The sequence below is a fragment of the Ammospiza caudacuta genome, chromosome 4 (assembly GCF_027887145.1).
Source record: "Ammospiza caudacuta isolate bAmmCau1 chromosome 4, bAmmCau1.pri, whole genome shotgun sequence".
NCBI lineage: Eukaryota > Metazoa > Chordata > Aves > Passeriformes > Passerellidae > Ammospiza > Ammospiza caudacuta.
The window spans coordinates 26562354-26584520 of record NC_080596.1 but is presented as its reverse complement, the minus strand read 5'-3'; the positions used below and the strand labels follow the sequence as shown (position 1 = coordinate 26584520).

At 42.7% G+C, this 22167-nt stretch overlaps 1 protein-coding gene across 1 annotated transcript in view; it reads left to right on the top strand.

Annotated features, from left to right (window-relative positions):
* Positions 1–22167, top strand: part of MAML3 (mastermind like transcriptional coactivator 3) — a 162139-nt gene that overhangs the window by 100305 nt on the left and 39667 nt on the right. The gene's annotated exons all lie outside the window — the stretch shown is intronic.

The window sequence follows — 22167 nt, the reverse complement described above, 5'->3', positions numbered from 1 at the left end:
GTCTCTTCTGATGAGTGCTTGGGGCCACTTTGGGAAATTTTGAGTTAGAAGTCACTCTTCCTTGGAGGGTTTATTTCCTTTTTTTTGTAATGCAAGACTTGGTGGTTGTGGATCCCAAACCACTGCATGGCTTAGTTCACCACAGTGTAGCTAGCATTGTAAAAAAAAGATGGAGCAGTTGGTCCTTTCTTCTTGGGGTAGAGATCAAGCTACCTTTAAACAGCCTTCTTGTCATTTTGGCTCTGGGAGCAAAGGAAAAACATTTTGGGTTCTGAGTGCTTTTGGTTTTAACTGGAAAAAGTAAGAACAACAGAATGCTTTTAGTGGTGCTTGGGCCATGATGATGAGATGGTTTATTCTGGGACTTTCAAGCAGTCATTAGCAACCCCAAGTATTTTGTCTTTCAGCAAGAGGCCAAAGCCATGTTGGCTTCAGAGCCCTGGCATCACTGTCTCGTGTGTATTCCATGCTAAGCTCTGGTGCAGCAGTTGCCAGGCCTGGGGAATACTTTGTAATGAGTTAATAACCAGTTGGAATATTGCTTATATCAATGCCCTCTCACCTCCTGGGTCAGCAGGGTGTCCCTAGCTGTGCAGCCCCTGTAAAGATCTGCCCATGGAAAGGTTCAAGAACAAATTTTCTAAATGTTGTATTGAGAGTTTTAAAATGGATTAAAGTTAATAATCAATTCTCAAAGTAAGTGATGTCTTTGCAGAAATTATGTGCCACCAAAACAGGTCAAGAAGTCTGATATACACCAATAGTGTACAATACACTCATAGTATTGTTGGTTGATCATTTTAGCATAACATCTTTTCACCAAATTAGCTGTTTCCACACCACCTACAGGGAATACTTCATTCTGAGCATGGTTTAGCTGTGACTCACACTGTAATGCATGTAGAAATACAGCAAATTTTGTTATTCCTTCAGCTTATGGAGTTTGGGGATCAACCAATAAGGAGAAGTAGGAGCTTTACCAGGTCAGACCACATCACATATTATTTAAAGTTAACTGCAAAACAAAAAGAAATGTTCATCTGCCTCCTGGTTTTGGTTCAGGATGTATGGTGACAGCTCAAAGGTTCATATTTTTATGTTAATTCTGCTTGCCTATTTTATTAGACATAGGTGATCTAAAGCCTCTTCTTCTGGGAAAGGCTTATCTAGAGAAATATTGCAATAATGACTTAGAACTCAGACTGTAATTGTAGCTACAGATTTGTCATTTTGTAACTAAGAGGCGGAGGATGCTTGGTCATGCTGCCAATGCTTTATTGTTTCTTGCTTTTGCTTTTGTTAAATCTGCAGAACTCAAAGACCCATCAAAGAGCTGAGAGGATGATCTGCCTGTGTGAAAGAGTTAATGCCATCTCCTCCATTTCATAAGTTGAGAAATTCACGTTAATATCTCTGCAATTCCACAATATGAATGGATAGCCCAGGTTTCATTTATCTAATCTCATTCAGTTCCTTTTTTTTTATAAGTGTAGGAAAAACTGGATATTTGGATAGAATTAGATATTCTTTCATAAACAAGTCCAGATATTAAGTCATTTCTGTGACTTATAAAGAAGAAACTTAGGGCAGAGCCATACATAGTTTGTTATAGTCAGGGATAGTTTGTTTGAGTCAGGGATTTTTTCAGAGGTGGCCTGAAGGTAATTTTGATGGGATTTTTTTCTGGAGTGGAGTGTTAAATCCATAGGCAGATTCTGACTCATCGATATCCAAAAAACCTCATGGTGGATCCTGACTCGTCTACCTTATCAAGACTCTTTCCTACCAATATTACCTCATACCTGACTGTTCTCCCCTTGGTCAGACTCAGAATTCCCTGCTCTCTACCTTGCTCCATGTCCCCTGATCTGCCCCAAAACCATTTGTTAGTTTGTGAGCATGTGGCAGGTGTTGCCCGTTTTTGCTCTTGTTTTTTCTGGGTGGTTCTTCCATTCTTACTTGGCTGGGGCTCATAGGCTAATCCAGCAAGTAGATTTGCACAGATTTGCTTGGTATTTGAGGGGTAGAGATTCTCTTCTCTTGTGGTTCTCATGTCATAATAAAAGAAATCAGTTCCCCCCTCAAGACGCAACAATCGCTTTGTTTAGACTTTTTATATTATTTTAGAAATAAAAGGGAGAAAACCTGAACCCACCTCCTTCTCAAAAATTACACTGTTTTTTAAGCTAAAATGTTCCATTAAGTTTTTGAGATCTATGTAAGGTTTTATGTGAGGCAATTTTTCTCTTGTTCCTCAAACCAAAAAGTAATTTCAAACTGAAGAAAAGTAAATAGGTTTTCTTTGGGAAATTTAGGAATAATTAATTGTGCTTTTTCTTAGTTCCAGCTGTTCTATATGAATGCATAATGGTAAGAAAAAAAAACAGCCCAAAGGAATAACTGTTGAATGGCTGAGGCAAAATTTGATGTTTGGAGCCAAGTGTGCGAGGGAAAGTAATGAGAGGTCAAAACAAAACAGAATTCTCTGTGGGCGTAAGAACAGTAAAACTAGACTGCAGCTATTTGCCTGCATGGGACTGTGAGAATGCTGCAATTATTTCCTAATGAAACCACTAGTTATTTTGTTTAAAATTGTAGAGATGCGAATGAAGGAGAGAAATGACACCATCCTGCAAGCATATTTCATATTTAATTATCTGCCCTTTGTTTTAATCTTATGCAATCAAGATGCATCATCTGCTCAGTCTGGTTTTGCATGCCAAAGTGAATACTGCTAAATCCTCCAAGTTACTGCTGGTAGAGAGCTGAAACCAGTTGTTCCATTGCTTGGCTAGAGAATGTGTCAGAATAACTGGTCTTTTCCACTTTATAGAACACAGTTGTAGTGGTAACTCTTTGATTCATAGAAACTTCTCCATTTGTTTAAGATTTATAAAAATACAGCGTTGTGTGATTTTCTCCTTGTCAAGTTTCATGAAGACTTATAGTGTGTATTATTCACATCTGTAAAGAAAATGTCCTGTGTTATTTTTAGAAGCAGATATTTTGTATTACTGACTGCACAAAATGTATATTAAATGTCCTCTATTTTACTTCTTTTCCTTACACTTTTCCTTCCTACATGATCTAGGTTGCTACATAAAGAGCAGTTTGTCCTGTTATTTAGTAAGATCCAATAGTTTAATGATTCAATGTGTGCCAATCAACTCTCCTTCAGTTTTATTCATTACAACTGCAGTTGTGAAGCACTGTGGTTTTGAAATGTCTATAGCCAGTAGCAGCATATTTTTACATAGAGTGCTACCCTTTCCTGCTGGTTTTTTGTGCCATTTTTTTCCTGAAAGTGCAAGTTAGCATCATCAGTTTTAGCTTTCCAATCTCATAGCCCATTCCAGCTGCTCTGAGCTCAGCATGCACCTGACCTGTGTCTGTGTGAAGGAGTGCTCTCTGATGGTCAGTCTGTACTCCCTGCATGGCTAGGATGTTCCACATCACCACCAAGGTGTACCTCACACCTCTGACTTCCTATTTTGTGTCTCATTTTATCTATGTGGGTCCTATTTCTGATGCTTTCCAAAACATTTCTAAATAGTCAAGCCTTATGCCACATAGAAGCATTAAGTTATCGGTATGTGTGTTCCCTGCAGAAAGATTTCCTAACGTTGCAACATGTGAGTATCCATAGTAGGAACACTTGAGATTTCTTGAAAGACTGTCCAAGTGAGTGGTTAAGTGCAGATTTGGAGTTCTTTGCTCAGGAGGTTCTGCCAAACCCCAGCTGATGCATCTAATTTGCTGAAGAATGTGGCTTCTGCTCTCTCAGCAAAGATTTCATTCCTCATGGGCAATGGGAAGCTTGCCCTCTCTATGTTAATGCTCACCAGCTCAGTGTTGTCTGCCACAGCCGAATTTGTTAATAAGGAGGGGAACAGATCTGCTGCTCCCTGTGTTCTTTGTTCTCTTGTTGCATTCTGGAGTCCTCCCACTCACACTCAGCCCCTTTTTCATGTGTGAGAGGAACATTTTGTGTGCCTTAGCCTGCAAGCATATCTTACACACTGGGACAAAGCCACCCATTCTGTGGCAGCACATCTCCCAGACAGGGGCTTAGTCCTCATTTACACCTGGTGGGAGCTTTTGTTAGCAGCTCTTCCTGTACAGTAAGAGAGGAGCTGCCTGGAGAGGACCAAGTACCTCATGAGAAAGCAAGCCCAACTTTAGCAGCACTGTCACAAAATCGCGTTTCCTCTGTCTCCTTTTCGCTTCTGTTTCACACTTGGGCAGTGTTAAAGCTGATTACTCACTCCAGAGGCTTTGTCTTTAGCTCATGCCAGCACCCTTCTGTTGAATCTGTTCTGTCAGATCTCTCACTTCTGGTTAAAATCTGGTTTGAGAAACAGGTAAACATGTAAAATGCCTTTTGTTTGGAGAAACTGGAGAAAAGTCTATGTCTTTGAAAAACAGAAAGAAAAAAATTTGAAAGTGTCTACCTAGAGAGAGTGTAAGGTCTGTCCTGAGATGACTCCTCCTTTTGTGACATGACATTCCTTGAAGAGTAAACATCCTCAAAAGAATCTGACTTTTAAAATCATTTTTGTACGTGGTATTGCCTAGAGAAAGCAAGATTCCTAAGACTGCCCAGCATGCACTTTCCAGGGAATTATTTTTCCAGTGTGTATTTATTTCCCTCTGAATCCAGCAGGTTGGGGAGATTTTTTGTTTTTGTTGGTTTTTTTTTGTTTCAATCTGTCCTATATTATTTGTCTGCTTCTTTTCTCTCTCCCACTACTCCATAAGGCATTTTTCTTTCTCTCTAAGTTCCCTGCTGAAGTTTACCTCCTGTTTCCCCTCATCCAGCTTTTATCTCTCTGCTTCCCCTCCTTACCCCTTTAATAGCACAGGACCTTTTTTTGGTGTTGTCACAGCTCACAGGAAATTACTGCAGACACCATGGCTTTCTGTGGTCTGTATACCTCTGGCAGATGGAAATAGTATGAAATATTTGTTGTCATAGTAAATGGTTTTTTAACCAGTCATGGGACAGGTGAAGAACTGGGGAATCTCAGCTATAATCTCACTAATGTTGCAGCAACATCCATGAGATGAATTTGGCCTCTACACCTGCAGTCTGACTGCTAATCCATCTCAACCAGAATTGCAGCTTTCCAGACTATGGAACAGCTTCACTGGATCGAGATTATTTGCAGTGTGCCCTTATCACAGATGGCTAAAACAAAACAAGTGGCATAGGACATGCACACCCTAGGGGATTTGTCTATGGCAGAAGAATGCAGTAAATTAGGGTTACAAACCCTTGCAGCCTTGCAGATGGAAAAGCAATTTTAAGTGAATTTTTTGGGAGAGTAACTTTCAAACCCCTCATATCATGTGAAACTGGTCCCATCACTTGAAGACAACTTCACTGTTCTCACAGACGTGCATAGAACAGAAATATTTAAAGCCTTTTAAGACATTTCTGGCATAATTACTATGTGTATCACAAACTACACAGTGCACATGGGTGTATTGTAAAATTTAGTGTATGTGGTCAGTCTGAAGATGCATTCACTTTATCCATCTGACTCCATGGGGGTTGCTAGTCCAGAATCAAGGAGAATAATTTCTGTGGTTCCCCAAGCACCTGCTCGCATCCCCCAGGTAAAAGGAACACAATGGGGAAACTGTATGTACCAAAAAGCTTGTGTGTCTGCAGTGGGTGAAGCTCTGGGTGTCAGTGTGATTGATTTTCAGTTAATTGAGAATACAATACCTGGTCTCTCTTTCTCTCTCCTCCATTTTTCTTATCTATTCCACCACTTTTAATTTCCTATTAATAGACTGTGCTTTTCCTTTTCAGCTTAGTGAGAGATTTCTCACCTACACAACCTTAGTCAATGGGAGCACTTACATAAGGACTGCGCTGTCTGCCCCTGTGCATCTTAATGAAATTGGAGAAATTGTGGGGGTTTTTCCCCTTGTTCTTTGGAATTGCATTCTCCTTTCTCAAAGACTTTTTTTGGCCTCACAAAATTAGATCACAACTTTGCAGAAAACAACCCACTGTGATCACAGCTTCATTGCACAATGCCTGTGCTTTCTTGAATGTTGTTCCCATCTCTTCAAGATGAAGTAAGATCCAGTGGGTTGGACCTTTGATCTGCATAATAAAAGGCAAGGAGGTAGTTTGTAAATCCTTCCTTTCTCCATCTTTATTCTTTGCAATTTGGGACTCGAAGACCTGAAATAATTTTTGCTTGCTGAGAGGAAACTTTATGTAATATATGTGGAGAAACTATTATGATAATTAGCGTTGTTAGGAAAAATCAATGTGTGTAAGTCATCCAAAAGCAAGCAATGATCTTCTCACAATCAGCAATTTATCATGCATTGCCAATGCAGGAGGGCTAAGACTATTTTATTCAGATAAGTTTCTCATTCATTTAGTCAGTAAATCATGGTGCACTTCATGATAGTAATTTTTAATGTGACTGCATTTTGCAAAGTTTTAATCACACATAATGGATTTTATCTGACAATGAGGTCAACCTGTAGTCTCTTCCTCTGTCATTTGAGTCTTACCATCCCATCATGAGGAAGATCACAGTCACACCTGGAAGCCCCAGACTGCAAGGAGATAGGAAATACAAGGGGCACAGGAGGATGAACAGTTTAGACTAAGTTTTAACAATTGAGGCTTAGGTGAGGATTTACTGTTGGTGGAACAATAACAGATTATACTTGATGTATCCTTGCATCCGAGTGTAGCTGAATTTGTTTGAAAACTCTTTGCATGAGCTCTCCAATGAAGCTTTTGATCTGACCAGCTTGAGCCTGGGCTGCAGGAGCACCTTTAATCCACTGGGTACCCTGGGAGGGATGTAGCTAATGCTGCTCTTTTGTCTGCACACCATGGTGAACTTTTCCATTGGAAAAGCAGTCAACAATGAGGCATAGAAGTGAGGCAGGGAACCTTTGTGGTTTTCAGAGACAGGCTCTTCAGTGTCTTCATCTTGAGTCTGAGCTCTGCTGTGACTTGCTCATTCTTAAGCTGGTAGGAGAAGCCCTGATGTCTTTGTCTACAACAGGAGTGTGCCCTGGATCTCCCTCTCAGCTTCAGTACAATTCTTCAGGTCTTGCTTTTGTTTCTGAGGAGCTGAGGAGTGTTTCCCTTTGCTTCTTATAGATGTGGTTTGAGTTGATGTCTTTCCCCTTTGAAGCAAGCTATGGATGGCTCTTCTCTTTCCTACTGCTCTCCCTGTGTTCTGGTAATCTCCTTTTCCCCTGCACTGCCTTGCACAGGTCTGTGGTACATGGCTGGGTCCAGGTTTATTAAAGCCCTGTAGGCGTTCCTGTGCTCCTTCCAGCACAGGAGCTATCCTATGGCCACCTGCATGGACATGGTTTTCTCTGCTCCCTTTCACTGATGTGAGATCAGGATGTCATTTAGAGAGGTGTTTGAGTTCCTTCGGGATCAAAGGGCCTCTGGAAGTACAAAATCCTCATCATGTCCCACAAGGCTGGCTCTTGGAAGACCCCTTTAATTTCTCCCTCCAGATCCCCTGATTCTTTCCTTTTGTTGTTCTTCTGAGAGACTGACAATCTGATGACCCTTTCTCTTACCACAGAACTAGAGAGGGGAGAGGGAGAATTAATTGTCCATGAATTTTGCAGGAGTTTTTTCCTCCTGTATCAAAAGACTGGCATACCTTGCATGTACTGAGGCTGTGACTTGCCACCCTCTGATGGCTTCCATGTGGAGCCTGACCTGCTCTTTCCAGGTCAGACTCTCTCTTGTTACACTGCTGCAAGTCAGGAATATTCACTGGATAATGAACTTATGCAGAAGCACTTTAGGAAAAAAAATGTGGTCATTAGTTTGGTAAATGGAAATGGAATAAAGCTGCTCTGATGTTTTGTTTGGGTGGCTGGAGTTTTGTTTTGTGAGTATTAAAGAGAAGAGCAACCTTAAAACATTTTGTTTTAGCAGGTTTTTACTATCTCTCTCTGTGTCTTTCTCTGTCTCACTAATGCAACTTTGCCTACAGCTTCATGCATTAGCAATGCAAAGCAGATTTTGAAAGCCAAGGGAATCCAGGCTCTTCCAGATGAACACTGATTTAAAAGAGACAAAAATCTAGAAAAAATAAAGGTTGTTCAAGTGACATATGGTGTGACAGTGACCCTACTGTAAGGACAGATGTACAGAGCTAATGGTAATCCTACACCAGAGCCAGATAACATTCTGAGGTTAGGAAATCAAAGCCCCATGCTTTGGCTTAGCAGAGAATTAGCATGTGGAGCTCTGGAAGCAGGGCAATTCAGTTCTTAGCCATGTTGCATTTGGGGCTTTCAGCTTTGGTAGCAGCAAGATCCTACCTCATCCTGTGCAGGAAAATCAGACCCACGTAGTTTGGCCAGGGAACAGAGTGTATTTAGTAAAGCTTGAGTCTTTAGATGGATTGGTGGAGAAGGTGTGTACTCCCTCTGATAATTAGTTCTGAGAAGTTCATGTCTCTTACTGCAGAAACAGCTCATACACTGCTTCAGAGCTGTGGGGCTTTTAAACTGGGGAATAAGTGCTGACTTTCAGAGCAGAGGCAGCAGCAGGGGTACCCAAGGGATGTTTTGGAGCCTATTCCCATGGGGACCCCAGGAGCTAACCTACAGCATACCAAGCCTCAGGTGTGCTCAAGAGCCACCTGTGCTGACACAAGTTTGATATCCTTTAATGACAGAAGAGAATCCACAGCTTGGGGTGCAGCCGTGGCCCCCTTGAGCCCCTGGCCAGCAGAGTTTGGAGCAGCTTCAGGTGGCCGAGCACTGTGCAAAGACATGTTCTTCTTCTTCCAGAGAGGGGACTACACATGATGCCATTGTTTTATTTGCCAGTGGCTTGGCATTTACATTTACATGTTAAAAACAAAGTCATGATCAGTAGGGAAAACCAGGAATGTTCTGTGTTCTCTGGCAAAATACCTCTGTCTCCCTCAAGCCCACCTCTCTGCCCTACTTCTTGTGACTCCCCTCTCTTTCTTCTGGTTTTAAAATATATTTAGCAATGAGGTCTTCCTTATTTGTATTCTCTGAAAATACAGGAAGTAGGTCATGTCTTCCAATACATTATATCAGCAGCAGTCATTGGAAAACAGAAATTAATAGGGTAGGATCATAAATTTTTTGGTGCAGTTTTGGATGCCTTAGCAGCATTCAGTTAGGCTTTATTTTTAAAGTAGCAAAATGTTCCCAGTATCAACAAAAAAGATTATAGCACTGACTTTTTACCATGCTCATTCAATTTCTTTTTTATGTTTACTTTTGCTTTCCCTCAAACGAGGTATTTGGGTATAGGAGAAAAACACAAATTTAAAATGTCTAAAGGCAACACATGATTAAAAAGTTAAAAACTTTTTTCAGGCTTATTTTGGAAAGTGTCCTGATTCAGTTGCAGAAAATAGGCAAGGATTTATAGAATTTGTTGATGTTGTTCTTCAAATCCTATGCACATATTTTCTATCATTATTGTTCAGGAATGGGGACCTGTTGTATTTTTTTCTATTTGCTATCAAATATTTTCTGTCATAGTATCTGGATCCAAGTACAAAATCTATGTTATGTTAAGCTGTATTTCAGTCACTCCAAAGTTGAACTCCTTTATCTAATTAAAAGGCACATGTAAGATTTTTTTAATACAATCTTTCTGAAAGATTTTTGGGCTTATTCATTACTTTAGAAGGAAGCTTGGGTGTTTAGTGTCATTTCTCTTTGCATTTTGCATTCAAATGGTGGTGTAATTAAAAAAAATTAATTGGCCTCTGTGCATATCTGTCTCTGCTTTTCTGTTGCATCATCTGCTTCTTGTTTTCCTCGTGCAAGCAGAGTTATATCCTCTTGCTTAGAATAATGTGTGATGGGGGAAAAGAGGAAACTGATTTAAATACTTGAACCAGGAAACAGTCCACTTACACAATCCCCTCTTGTTTTTGCTGGTGTCCCTGGAAGCCAGAGCACAGTCAGTCATTCCTGCACACAGTCAATAGCAAATATTTTAAATCCAGGCTGTTTGCAGAGTATCCATGTTGGGTTTTGTTGCAAGTGATGGATCACTAATAGTTCAAAACTCAGAGACTGGGAACTTCTTTTGTAAATGGAAGGGGATTATTTCATGCTGTTGAGTGTCCCTGCCAGAGTAGAAAAATCTCTTAGGAGAGGTGGGGTTGTGTATCTAGGAGTTGCTTGCAATGTACAATTTCAGTAAAAAACTGAAAATATACTTAGGAAAAATCAAACCAAGCAAACAAAATTTCAGCTCTGTGCTGCTGCTCTCAGATCAAGCCCCTGAAAAGGAAACACGACATAATACTCACCTGGCAAACGTGGCCTGATCAGGGTTTTGGCGTGTGAAATATGGCTTGGCTCAACAGCTAATAAAGTTGCTTGTAATACAAAGGGCTTGCTCAGTAATGGTATTATGAAAATTCTTTTAATTGTTACACATAATTGCTCCTGAACTTCATGGTAATTCTATTTTGGAGTACTAAAACTTGAGTTAGTAGAATCATGAGCACCGAGCCAGTCTGCCTGTTCTTGTTCCATCCCCTTGACAGCAGGTGCAGTGTTTCAGTTCACCCAGCTGTGTTCTTCACATGCAAAGGGAAGTTTTCACAAAGGCAGCGATGCTCCCAAATCCCACAGAAATTGAGTGCAGTTATGTGATTGAGTCTCTAATTCTCATTTCTTCTTTTCAAAATTTCTCTCTGTATCTTTGTCATTTTGGTTTCACTAGACAAGAATGCCCAAACATCTTCCACAGTTGGTACATTTGATTAGAAACACTGACAGATAAATATAATCCCTGCTACCCTTCCCATGTTCCTGCTTACACAGGCATTAGCTGTTAGCCCTTAAGAAATGGGAAACAAAATGTAATAAATCTTCCATTTCACCTCTTTGTCACCATTTTTCTATCAGAGTAGCCCTAAAGGGGCTTTTGGTCCCCATGACACCTCTCCATAGCCTGTGTCAGGGATGATATAGCATTGGCATTTTGGGAAATCCCTGTAGTTCTGGGGACTTAACAATTTGGCTTAGGAATCACAGCCTCTTTACTTGAGTCACTGATCTTATTAGAGAAACCTCCTAGAAACAGGGTTGCAGTTTTTTGGAGAGAGATGGACAGCCAGCTGCAGGACACAGGTTTTTCCTAGAGCCAATGAGCACCTCTTTGTCACTAGAGCAGAGCAGAAGACTCCAGAGTGGCAATGCTGTCTTGGCAAATGCCTTTTCCATTGCAGACTGAACTGCTCAGGGTCCCCCCAAAACAGGGCTTGTCAGCAACTCAGCCTTGGACATACTCAAATCTTATCCTGCTTCTGTGTACTTGCACTCCTCTTCCTTTAAACATCCCACTGTTTCTCTGAAACCTTGAAAGGGCAAAGGAATGTACTGCTGATCCTCACTTTCTCTTGAATGATGCCCTGGAGTGGCCTCTGAGAGAGATAACACTTCCCAGGCTTATCACCTCTTTGGTATGGAAAACCCATTTTTTCCCTCCGATGGAGTGTCCTTGGGCCTCTTACCTCCAAGTTCAGGATAAGCTCTCTTTCTCTGACAAAATCACAGTGAGTGAAAGGAGACTGGGGCATTCACAGCTGGCACAGAAACCTTGTGAAATACAGAAGCTTCCTTGACTGTGGAGTAGCTGGGATGTCCAGAGTTCACCCATCTTGCAAGATGGCAAATGTTGCAGTACTCATCAAACTCCAGCAGAGAAAGGAGGGAAAGGAGGTGCCTTTTCCTTTTCCTGCCTCACCTGTGCACATGCAGGGCCCGATACATCCCTAATGCACATCTCTGTAATATCCAGAATTGTCTCACTTTAGGAGGTTTGATCCTGACTAGCTGGGAGTCTGAGAAACAGCAGAGAGCATATAAGGGGTGCAGACACAGAACTGCTTCCAGGCTCTCTGATTTGTGAGCTAGAATAATGTGTAACAATAGTTACAACTCCATAGCAAAATGTACTAAAATAGAAAGCTTCCTATTTGATTTTCTTTGAGCCACACCTCCACAAAATCCAGCCACCCACAAATGAAGCACCAACAGCTTCAGCTTGACACTTTTAAATATAGTAAAAAGCTCTTGAGAAGGCTTCCAGGACAGCATACGTTTTTTTGGGACATGTAGATCCATTTTTCTCTGTAAGAGGGAGAGGCGGTTCTGTGCAGCACGAACAGGAGTGGGGAGCAGCAATGGGAATTAGAGTGAATTTTCCCCCATCACTCTGGAGAGTGATCACTTTAGAGTTCCACCTTGTTAAATGGCTGGCTGAAATCATGCATGATTAATGGACAAAATGAAAATTAGATTATGTGTCTTCACTCTTCCTGTGACCTCTACTTTCTCCTGTATCAACTTAAAGCAGCTGGGGGTGGGAGGGGAAGGGAAGGAAAAGAATTAAAATCCTGTATAAAAATCCAGAAGAGAAAGGGAGAAGGAAAGGAAAGGTGCAGGGCCCCTCTGCAAATTGTATGCCAAGAATCATGGCTTCTGAAATATGAATCCCACAGTGCTAAAGCTTGAGGAATTAAAATGTGGAAAAAATGCCAAATTTTCAGGCTGCCTGTCAGTAGCACCACATATGCCAATCACCCATGTGGAACTGCATCCTCTGGGGAATCTGGTTTCCCTGTGCACTGCACACAGGAGGTGACCTGTGGTTCAGACACAGTCAAGCCATCGGAACAGATGCCTTCCCCTTTGTGGAAGAAAGTTTCAGTGCGTTGCCCATTTTTGGACTCCTGTTTGGACTATCCATTTGAAGACATGAGTCCTAGAGGCAGAAGGAAATCCCTGCTTGCCTGCAGGCGTGGGGCTCTCTGGCAGTTGTGACATCCTTCAGTGCTGTCTGTGATCAGAGCATGGATCTCTGCGCTCACTCAGGGGCACCTCGTGTGGAGGCACCAGCAGCCTGCTCTCTTTTCATGCCTCTCTCTGTAATATCAGAAAGCAAAGGTTTTCCTCACCACTTACAGACTGCTAGCACAGAACAAAATGCGTCTTGCTGTGCCCTCCACAACTTCATTCTTTGGAGGAAAAATGCACATATGAATCCTATATTCACTTGAAATAGCTAAAAATCAATGTGTTACATGACTTGCTACAGAGTCCATGGAGTGTGCTCCCAGGCACAGCGTGTGAGTCCTGGGATATCCTGTGCAGGGCCAGCAGTTGGACTTTATGATCCTTGTGGGTCCCTTCCAACTCAGGATATTCTATGATTTTGGGGATGTGATTCCTGATTTTTAAAAAGTTCAGGGTTGGCTGTTCTGTGATGGTCTTTTAATCTCCCTTGCATGAGAGTAACAAAAATGCTATAAGAAACTTCAGCATTTCCTTTGGGAGTCACTAACTAGGTCATGGGTGTTGCTGCTGTGGAGGTGCATGAAGTTTCCTTTAAATTGTTCTGAAAATCAGGGGCTTAAAGGAAGATAAGATGGCTCTGAGCAGAAGTTCTATTTCAGGACTGGCATGTTTTTCCATCCTTTAATCAACTTGTCCAGATTCCATTCTTTTTTTGTTGTCACTTGAGTTATCAGAGTTGGGCAGCACAGAATGGAGGTGAGCGATGATAACTGTAATGAGGACCTCCTTGTGCCTGTCATTTCTCAGTTCTCAACAGGCTGGTTTGGCCACTTTCTACCTAAAGTCCTCTGGCCCACAGCAGGAGATCCCACCTCCATGGCATCGTGCTGCAGGGGCATGCTGAGGAGCCCAGGGCGTGGTGCACCCTTGTTCTTTGTCTCATTCATGCCTTTTTTTTCTGAGTTTCACGTCAGAATTCTCTGTGCCTGTCCTGTCATCTTCTAATGGTTTCCTTTGTAAAGGGGAGCCCTCTGAGAGTGTGTCATCTCTGCTAGAGCTGTCTGCTGCTGCAGGGAGAGATACAGCTGAAGTGACCCACCTCTGGAACTCACAGTGGGAGACCAAGCATTGCAGCTTTTACCTGGAGCTGCTCATCAAGGTCAGCCTGGTCCCTGAGAAATCTCTGTGTCTCCTGTTTCTGCTGCAGTTCTATGGCAAGCTTGTTGTTCATTGTTCAGTTTGCTCCCTGTAAAAATCATCCCCTGGTGTGAAGGGAGAGGCAGAGCCTTAGAGAATGGCAGGAAACATCTTTCATGAGGTTTTTGAAGCCCCTTTGTCAAGGCTATCATTTTCTTATGAAGGCCATTGGCTCAAATGCCTCAAGCAGCAAGTTAAGGGCCATGTTCTTTGTAGAGGAGTAAGTGGTCATGATACATGTCCAAGAGTTGAATACCTGTATAATTGAACATACATTTCTACTCAGGTATTTTGACCAGTCAGCTAATAGCTGTGAATAAGGTATTCTGCCCTCTTCTATCAGTTCATCTGCCACTGTCACCTGCTTAGTAAGATATATGCTGCTTTTTATGTATATAACTCTTGGTAATGCTAAGGATCATTATGAGTGTGGTTTGAGAGGTGTCCTTGCTTCATCCTTTCAGGATATTGTCCCTGAAGAGAAGGAGTTAGTGCTTTGTACAGTATGGCTGTCCAGAAAGGCTTGCAAATCAAATGCTTTCATTTGCTGTTTGTGCAGGGAATGGGAAGGAAGGGGGCTGCACACCTTAAAAATCCTCTCACCCAGCATCTGGCTTTAAAGAGCAAAGTCCTTTTAGGTTTGCAGGAGCACAAAAAGGCATTCAGTCACATCCACTTTGAATAATTTGACATGAACCTGTATTGTTAGTTAGATATCTGTCTGCAAAGTCTATTTTTTAAAAATTTGTTTTGGTTTGGTGCTATCCCTGTCTAAGCAGGGAGTGGGTGTCAGGAAATCCTAAGTTTGTTTCCAGTCTCTAACACAGCTGTCCACATAACATACAGTGAGTCACTTCTCTTTTTCCTCATCTCTAACTAGTTGAACAGTTTCCCAATGTATCTTTTCTTTCACGTTGCCCATCTGTTCAGTTCTGTGCTGGGTTTGTTTTTTTTTTTTTTTTTTGGCCTGGGATTTCCATTATTGCTCCAGCAAGGCGTGCAGTCAGGGCATAAGGCAGAGCAAGTGGTGATTGTCTGTGCAACATAGAGAGCCATGAGTGAAGAGAAGCAGATCTTTATTTACACAACAGTGCCAGTCTGTGCCGTGCACCCCAGCCAGTCAGTGCACAGGAGGCTCGCAGCTACACATGCTCTGGAATATGGGCGCTCCATGTGGTGTTCTGCAGCCTCCTGGGAGAGCTTGCCTGCTGAAGCTGTGGGATCTGGATCTGCCGTGCACTCAGTGTCATTTCTGTACCAGCTGATAGCATAAAGGCTGAATTCATTTGCTTGATGTGGCCCTCTGCAAAGAGACATACCTGTTCAGAAAGCCCTCCGTGATGTAATGAGTTATCTGTAGCCACAGTATCACTCTGCAGGGTAATTAGTTGTGTTTATTTAAAGGAGACCCAGAAAGCTATTAGCAGGTCCATGTCCAGGGGAACAAGAAAAAGAAGAGATAAAACCCCCTGTTTGGTGGCTATTAATCCCTTCATCATAAGGGACAGCCTGTAAGAAATTGCACTTGCTATCAGTGTCCCCAAGTACCAGCAATCATGCAGGGGCATTGCTTCTCCTTGCCAGTGATAAGGGTGACTTGTGGTGGCTTGGATAGGATGCTAATTTTTATCTGCTGAGTGCATGATGCTTGTAGAAACAAAAGTGGCCTTGTTAGCGCTTGATATGACAGTACTTTTGGCTGTTTATGCTGACAACCACTGCAGCCTTTTAAAGCTCCAACCTGGGCTCAGATTCATTAGAGAACATCTGAAATTATAGTGATACAGCATCTGGGCTGATTTTCTCATGCTCTCTGCTCCAAGCAAGAGGGAGAGAGACAGTGTAGCCCAGTGGATGATCTTCACTTGCTTGTCAGATTTACTTTCTGTGGTGAAACAGTGACTTGTGGAAAAGCAAATGAGGTGCTTCATTTATGTGTAGGATGACTTACATGAGGATAGGGAAGGTAACTCTGTCTGCAAGCCCTGAGAGATGAAAAGGAAGCAGGCTGCTGCACAGGTTGTGTGCAGCTGGCTGGTGGCCCCAGCTCCCAGCAGTGATGCTTCTGAGGAAAGAGCTGTGGCAGTGGCTAGGCTCAAACAGATCTTGCATTCATTTAGGACTCCTGAACTGAAAAGTCTTGAAAAGAGTGTCACCTACAGCATTTGCTTACAAAACCTGTGGCATTTAATATATTGGAGTTTTTTCCTGCAAGATTTCTAAACCATCCTATATAGGCTATTAGTGAATTATTTCCCTGTTCTGTAATTGGCTTATAAATTTTACAGAAGGGTTATTAGCTATAAAGGGTTGTGACAAAAGACCTGTGTGAAGGAGGGAAACTTAGTTAAACTTTTCTTCCCTGCCTCCACCCCCAGATTTAGCAGCTGTGCTAAGTCTGTGCAGGCTTTCCATCTTTGTAAAGATGGGCACCTGTGAGGAGATCAGTGAGTGATCCTGAGCTCCAAGGAAAGGGCATCTCCCAAGAGGGGCAGAAAACCTTCTGGAGCTCCCCACTGAGACTACAGAAATTATTAGTGAGCAGCTGCCTGAGTCACCTAAAATAGAGATTCTAGCAATTGTCAGGGCCCTGATCTGAGCATCTGCACTGAGAATGTTCCCATTTACTGCCCTAAATCCACACACAAGTTGGAACAGTTTTGGTGAAAACAAAGCTGCGTCTACCAAATTCTGTCAGGTCAGGCAAGAAATGTTGCTGCCTGCAGAAAAGGGACAGTCTTCACAGAGAGCTAGGAAACCTCTGGCAGTGGCATGTGACTAGAATCCATTTCATATTTGTCAGGGCTCCTTTGTCTGAGCTCCTGCAGAAGCTCATTTTCACATCTCTTCTCTCCATGGTGTCCTGAGTAATTTCTGTGTATAAACCAAGCCGTTAAATAAATAAGTAATCCCCATCTTCTCAGTACCCTCAAGTGAGATTTTACATCGGGGCTGTTCCTTAGATATCTTTTATTTCTAAGTGCTCTCACTTCTACATACCATGTGATATAAATAATACTGCTAGGAATCTGAAAGCTGCAGATTTTTATGGCCAAACTGTGGTATTATTCTCTGAATCCACATTATAATTTTCCTGCTTGTGGCTGGCATCCAGCCCTCCTTCACATGCAACCACCCTGCTCTGTTCCACCATCAGCTGCCCTGGGATTGCTGCATGTGTAATGCACCTGTAATCCTTCAGCCTCAAAGCATGGGGGAAGATAGCCAGCCAAACATATGAGTAAGATTTTTGCAAGCATGTTTGAGTCATTTTTCAAGAGTTTCTTGTTTCCATGGGAATTAGTGAGTGAGAGAAGACATAAGTCAATCTTATCCCTTGCTTTAGCCTCAAGTCTGCCTGCATCAACCTGCAGGCCCTATAATTTAGACCTGTGGGGGACTGAGAAAGCTCATTTTCCTTTTTAATTATTATTGCAGTGAATAGATGGTGACCTATCATGGGAGGAGAGGAATTGTGTGTCTACTTGTTAGAATAGCCCAGCACTGCAGTCCAAGCTTCCTTGTGTGGCTGTAAACATGCCAGGCCTGCCTCTGTGGTGAACTACACATGCTCTCCTTTGAGAAGCCCAGGGAGTCAATTCCACACTCCAAGGAAGAACAATCCATCCCTTTTCCCATCCCCCTGTACATACACACACACACCATCCCCTTGTCTCTTTTTAGGTCATTTATAATCAGCAGTCATGGAGCACTGGCCTCATTAGTGATATAGCCATTCCTTCAGCGCTTCAGAAATAATCATTTAGAAAAAATGCATGGTTTTCTTCCCTTGAGAGCCCGTGAGTGATGAATTTATTTCAGTCTGGCTGTCTTGGCTGTCTTGCTCAGACTTATCTCCATATTTATTTCAACAAATAATGTACTAGGGTGTCCTGGTTTAGGGCAAATTTGGGAGAGAACCTCCAAAGGGGTTCCTCTAAAATGCAGATTCAAGCAGCCTCTCCCCCAGCTGGTTCAGGAAAAGATTTCCTTGGAGAAAGGTGGAAAAAACCCCTGTTTATTTAACAGGCAAAGCATTCACCAGCACAAGAAAATGAACAATATTAAACAATAAAGCTCCTTGCCGCGGCCTAGGCCCAGCCTGGTGGCCACAGATGGAGCTGCCGGTGCTCTGCTGGGTGTTCAGTCCAGAGCAGGTTAAACAGGTCCAAGGAAAAGAAAAACTGCAGTCCAGGGAACCCCTCTGTCTCAGCCAGCTAAAAACTAGCTAAAAGCAAAGGAGAGATCTGTCCTGCTGCCTGTCCATCCGTCCACAGACAGTCCAGGAGCAGGAATGTGGAGGACTGAGTGCAGTTTCTGAATAACATTAAATGCTCTGTATTCCTTGAAATTGTGCTTTCTAAGGATTGGCTTTCCAAATGGGTAAGCTCTTCCTGTTAGACCACTTGGCACCCTTGCTGCTGGGGAAATAAATCTGAGTATATGGCATCACTTCATGCTTCGTGGCTGCAAGCACGAGTCAGCTCTGTGTGACAGGTGTTTTATTTGAAGTTTGGGTTTATGTGTCCTTACAGAAAGGAAAGCTGAGCCTGTCCTCTGCCAAAATATAGCCCCTCTCCTTCCCTCTTCCCCTCTCCTGCAAGCTCACATGTGAAGTGGTTTTTCTATTATTTTTCTATTGTGTCTGTGTTTCATGTGTTCCCTGGGATGGCTTTTCTGAAGCATCTGGAACTTGTGATTTTTGTGTGCAGCTGTAAAGTACGTGTAATTTGCCTTGCTCTACGTTTTCAGAAGCAGCTCCTAGCCAGATTTACTGACAGGTGACATTTGTGAACAGAACACACAGCATCTGACTGCAGGGCTCCAAGCAGTGATGCACATAGCAGCCCTGTTGTATATTTTGTGAATGTGCACAAACACCCTTAATGCCTCTTCCAGATTTTTGTTTCCTTAGTAAGCATGGCATTCATTTACCAAAAACTCTTCCCCTGCTGACTTGTTAATTAATACATATTCCCAAAGTTTTCTTTCGTCCTCTATCCCTTTTATACTGAACTTTCAAAGGCTCAAGCTAACCAGCTTTCTGCCAGCATAAGGATAAGAGGTTAGCAACTAATATTTTAAAGCCAGTTCTCGTGTTGCTTCAAATGTAGACACAAAAATGCCCCTCCAGTCCTTCCTATAAAGGCAAAATGATTGTTTAGTTATTTTCAGCTGGTTTCTTCATGCATTGCTTTCTAATCACCTTGGCAGCAGGACTGTAACTAGGTAATGGGGGAATAATTAGCAGATTGCTTGCTGTCTTCTTCCATAAGAAAAATCAGTGCCTGCATCTGTCCTACCTTAGAGATCAGCATCATCAGCTCGTGAAGTGTGGGGGGTGCTCATAACCAGGAAGGCTCAGAAAGGTGGCATCTCTCTGTGAACAGGCAGAGTTCTCAGGGGAGGAATTTAGCACTTTATTCTTTCCAGCTGCTGGTTGGGAATGCTTTCAGCTTTTGCAAAGTCATACATCCCTTGCCTTAAAAGAATTTACCCTTCAGAGGGTAAAGAGGAAGCATAGATCCATATCTTTGAAACACTGCAACTGGTCACCTTTGTTTTACAGGTGGAGAAAATGACTTGAAAAGAATTTCACAACAGGCAACAGTTGGGGGGAGAAGGGGTGGATTCTGAAAGAGAGCAGGCAGTTTCACTTTGCTGCACAGGCCTCAAGGATATCTCTGCTTTTTGACAGAGAAACTCCTGAAAGTCTCAAAGACATTTTTTTTTCATCTTTATTGAAAAGCTGGGAGTTTTACATTTACAGAACAGATGTCCTTTGTTACAAATTTTTCAGTTCTTATTGAAATAGATATGAGGAAGAATTCATACCACACAAACTCAGGGGGAAGCAGCATTTTAAATGAGATGATTAAAAACCTTGCCTTCATTTTTCACTTGTTACTCCTGTGATGTCACCCATTTTCTCTTCTCTAGTTGTCATAGCTTTTGCTGGAGAAGAGAGGAGAAACTCACCTTGGGTGTCCATAACCAATGTCAAAGGTAAGGGAAAAAGAAAATGGAGGAGAGGAGATATCTCTTTTAATCTTTCCAGATCAGAATGATCAGGATCCACACCTATACATTTTCTTGATGCTCATTAAGTTGCTTTTGTGGTAACCTACTGTAAAACAGTAAGGCTTCAGGTCTGAGAGCAGACTGAGACGCTGTGCTGGCCATCACTCCCAGATGAATGATCAGAAGTGACAGGTCAATACATCCAACAAAACCTTGGCTGAGACCAAGCTCGTTGTTAAGGCAGTGTGAAAGGAGGTCCCTGTGTGCAACTGGAGTTGCTGGGTCCTGCACCTAACATGTGAGCCAACTAAACCACAGTTTACACCAAAAGCTTGTGAGCTCCTGAACTGTGTGGTTGCTAGTGATATTAATTTACTACAAATCCTTCCTGTAAGCTCTTTGTAGAGTTTCACACTGTGAGCCTCTTTTTCTGTTAATCTTTTCTTTTGTGGGGCTGAGTTTAGCGCTGGTGAGGAAAGGCAGCCTGATGTCCATGGAAAATTAAATCCTTTATTTATCCATAGACTGAGCACCAGCTGTTCCAGCAGCAGAACCCACTGCAAGATTGAATTCAGCTCAGTCAGCCCTCTCCTTCCCCTTGGTTTGCCTTCGCCGACTGCCTGTTGTGGAGTGAAATTGGTAACATGGATGTAGAATCCATTCTAAACTAGACTGACACCACTCAATAGTTTTTGCCTTTCAATAGCTTTGCAGGTTTTGTCAAGTACAGTAAGACTGAGCCACTTGCTTCAAATCTATCAGGCAAAGCCGGTGCTCCAGAGGAGCTGTGCTTCACCTTTAAGATTCACAAACTGTGGTATATGCTAACCACCACCAGGGCTCAAGGGTTAGGGTTAGGGTTAGGGTTTGTCAACAGCTACTGAGGCCAGTTTTAAAGCTGGAGCAAAACAACCAAGTTCTCACTATTTATCCTGACGTTTCAGCCTCAGATGGATTTGCTTTAGGCTGTGAACACAAGCCAGCCTCCTGTAGTGCTTCCCTTTTTTTTTTCATCTGTTTGTGTATCATTGAGTGAACCTAGATTAATTGTCTTTTCCTTCCTCTCTAGACCTGGCTATCTTGAGTAGCTGTAACACCTGCAGGATATGGTTCAGTCAGGGATTCACATGGATTAATATCTTCCTTTAGCCCATGGCCAAATGCAAGAAATCCCATCCCAAAGCATCCCAGCTTTCTTTAGTTTGGCTTTTGCAATACTAGTTTCAGACCCCATCAGATTTCCACAGCTTTGGCTTGCAGATGACATGAGCAATCCTCCTTACCCTCCCTCCTTTTATGCTTAGTTTTGCTATTTTGGGACTGAGCAGACTGAGCAAATCCTGCCCAAACCCACACAGTTATTGAGGAAGTGATGCTTTTACACCAGAAACCCTGGACCAAAAGCAGTGTCCCCAGTTACCAAGCCGGCACTGGGTAACCCAGCTCTGTTTCTGGTCTGTGTCCCACCCTTAACCCCACAATCAGTTTTAAATTGCCCTGTAATAGTGTGACCAGCAGGTAGAGATGATACAAGCAGTGATGGCAGAAACACTGTAGAAATCCTCACGTAAAGCACAGGGATGGAGGCCTGGAATAATTTCTGCTGCTGGCATATCTCATTCTCCTACCTGTGCAAAAGTGGGGAGTGAGGAGCGTGGGTTAGAGCAAGTTTTGCAGCTCTGCATCAAAATGGCAGTGCTTTGTTAGGGCCTTTCTTCCAGAGTTCCTTCTTTCCTGGCTGACACCAGGCAGGAATGAGAGATGTGGTGTTTCCCTGGTGCCATTCTCCTGTTTTCCATCCTCCCCCTCCCCTGCGCTCCTCGTACTCCCCACTGCCCACACTGAACATGTACAGATTTTATGGTTCACTGGAGAATAAGTGGCTGTCATTTCACAGATGGGCCAGGATGTAATTAGCCACAATGCATCCAAGTAATGGAACAGATGTCTCTTTGTAAACCGAGTTTGCTGTTGCACACTGTGTGTGTGTGACCTGCCGACTGCTGCAGGCAATTCCAACCCCAGCCCACTCACCCCCTCCCCTGGCTCTGCTGCCGAGCCCAGGGCTCAGCTCCCATCCAGTGTTTGTGTGTTTGCAGGTTTATTTGTGTGTTTGTAGGTTTGTGT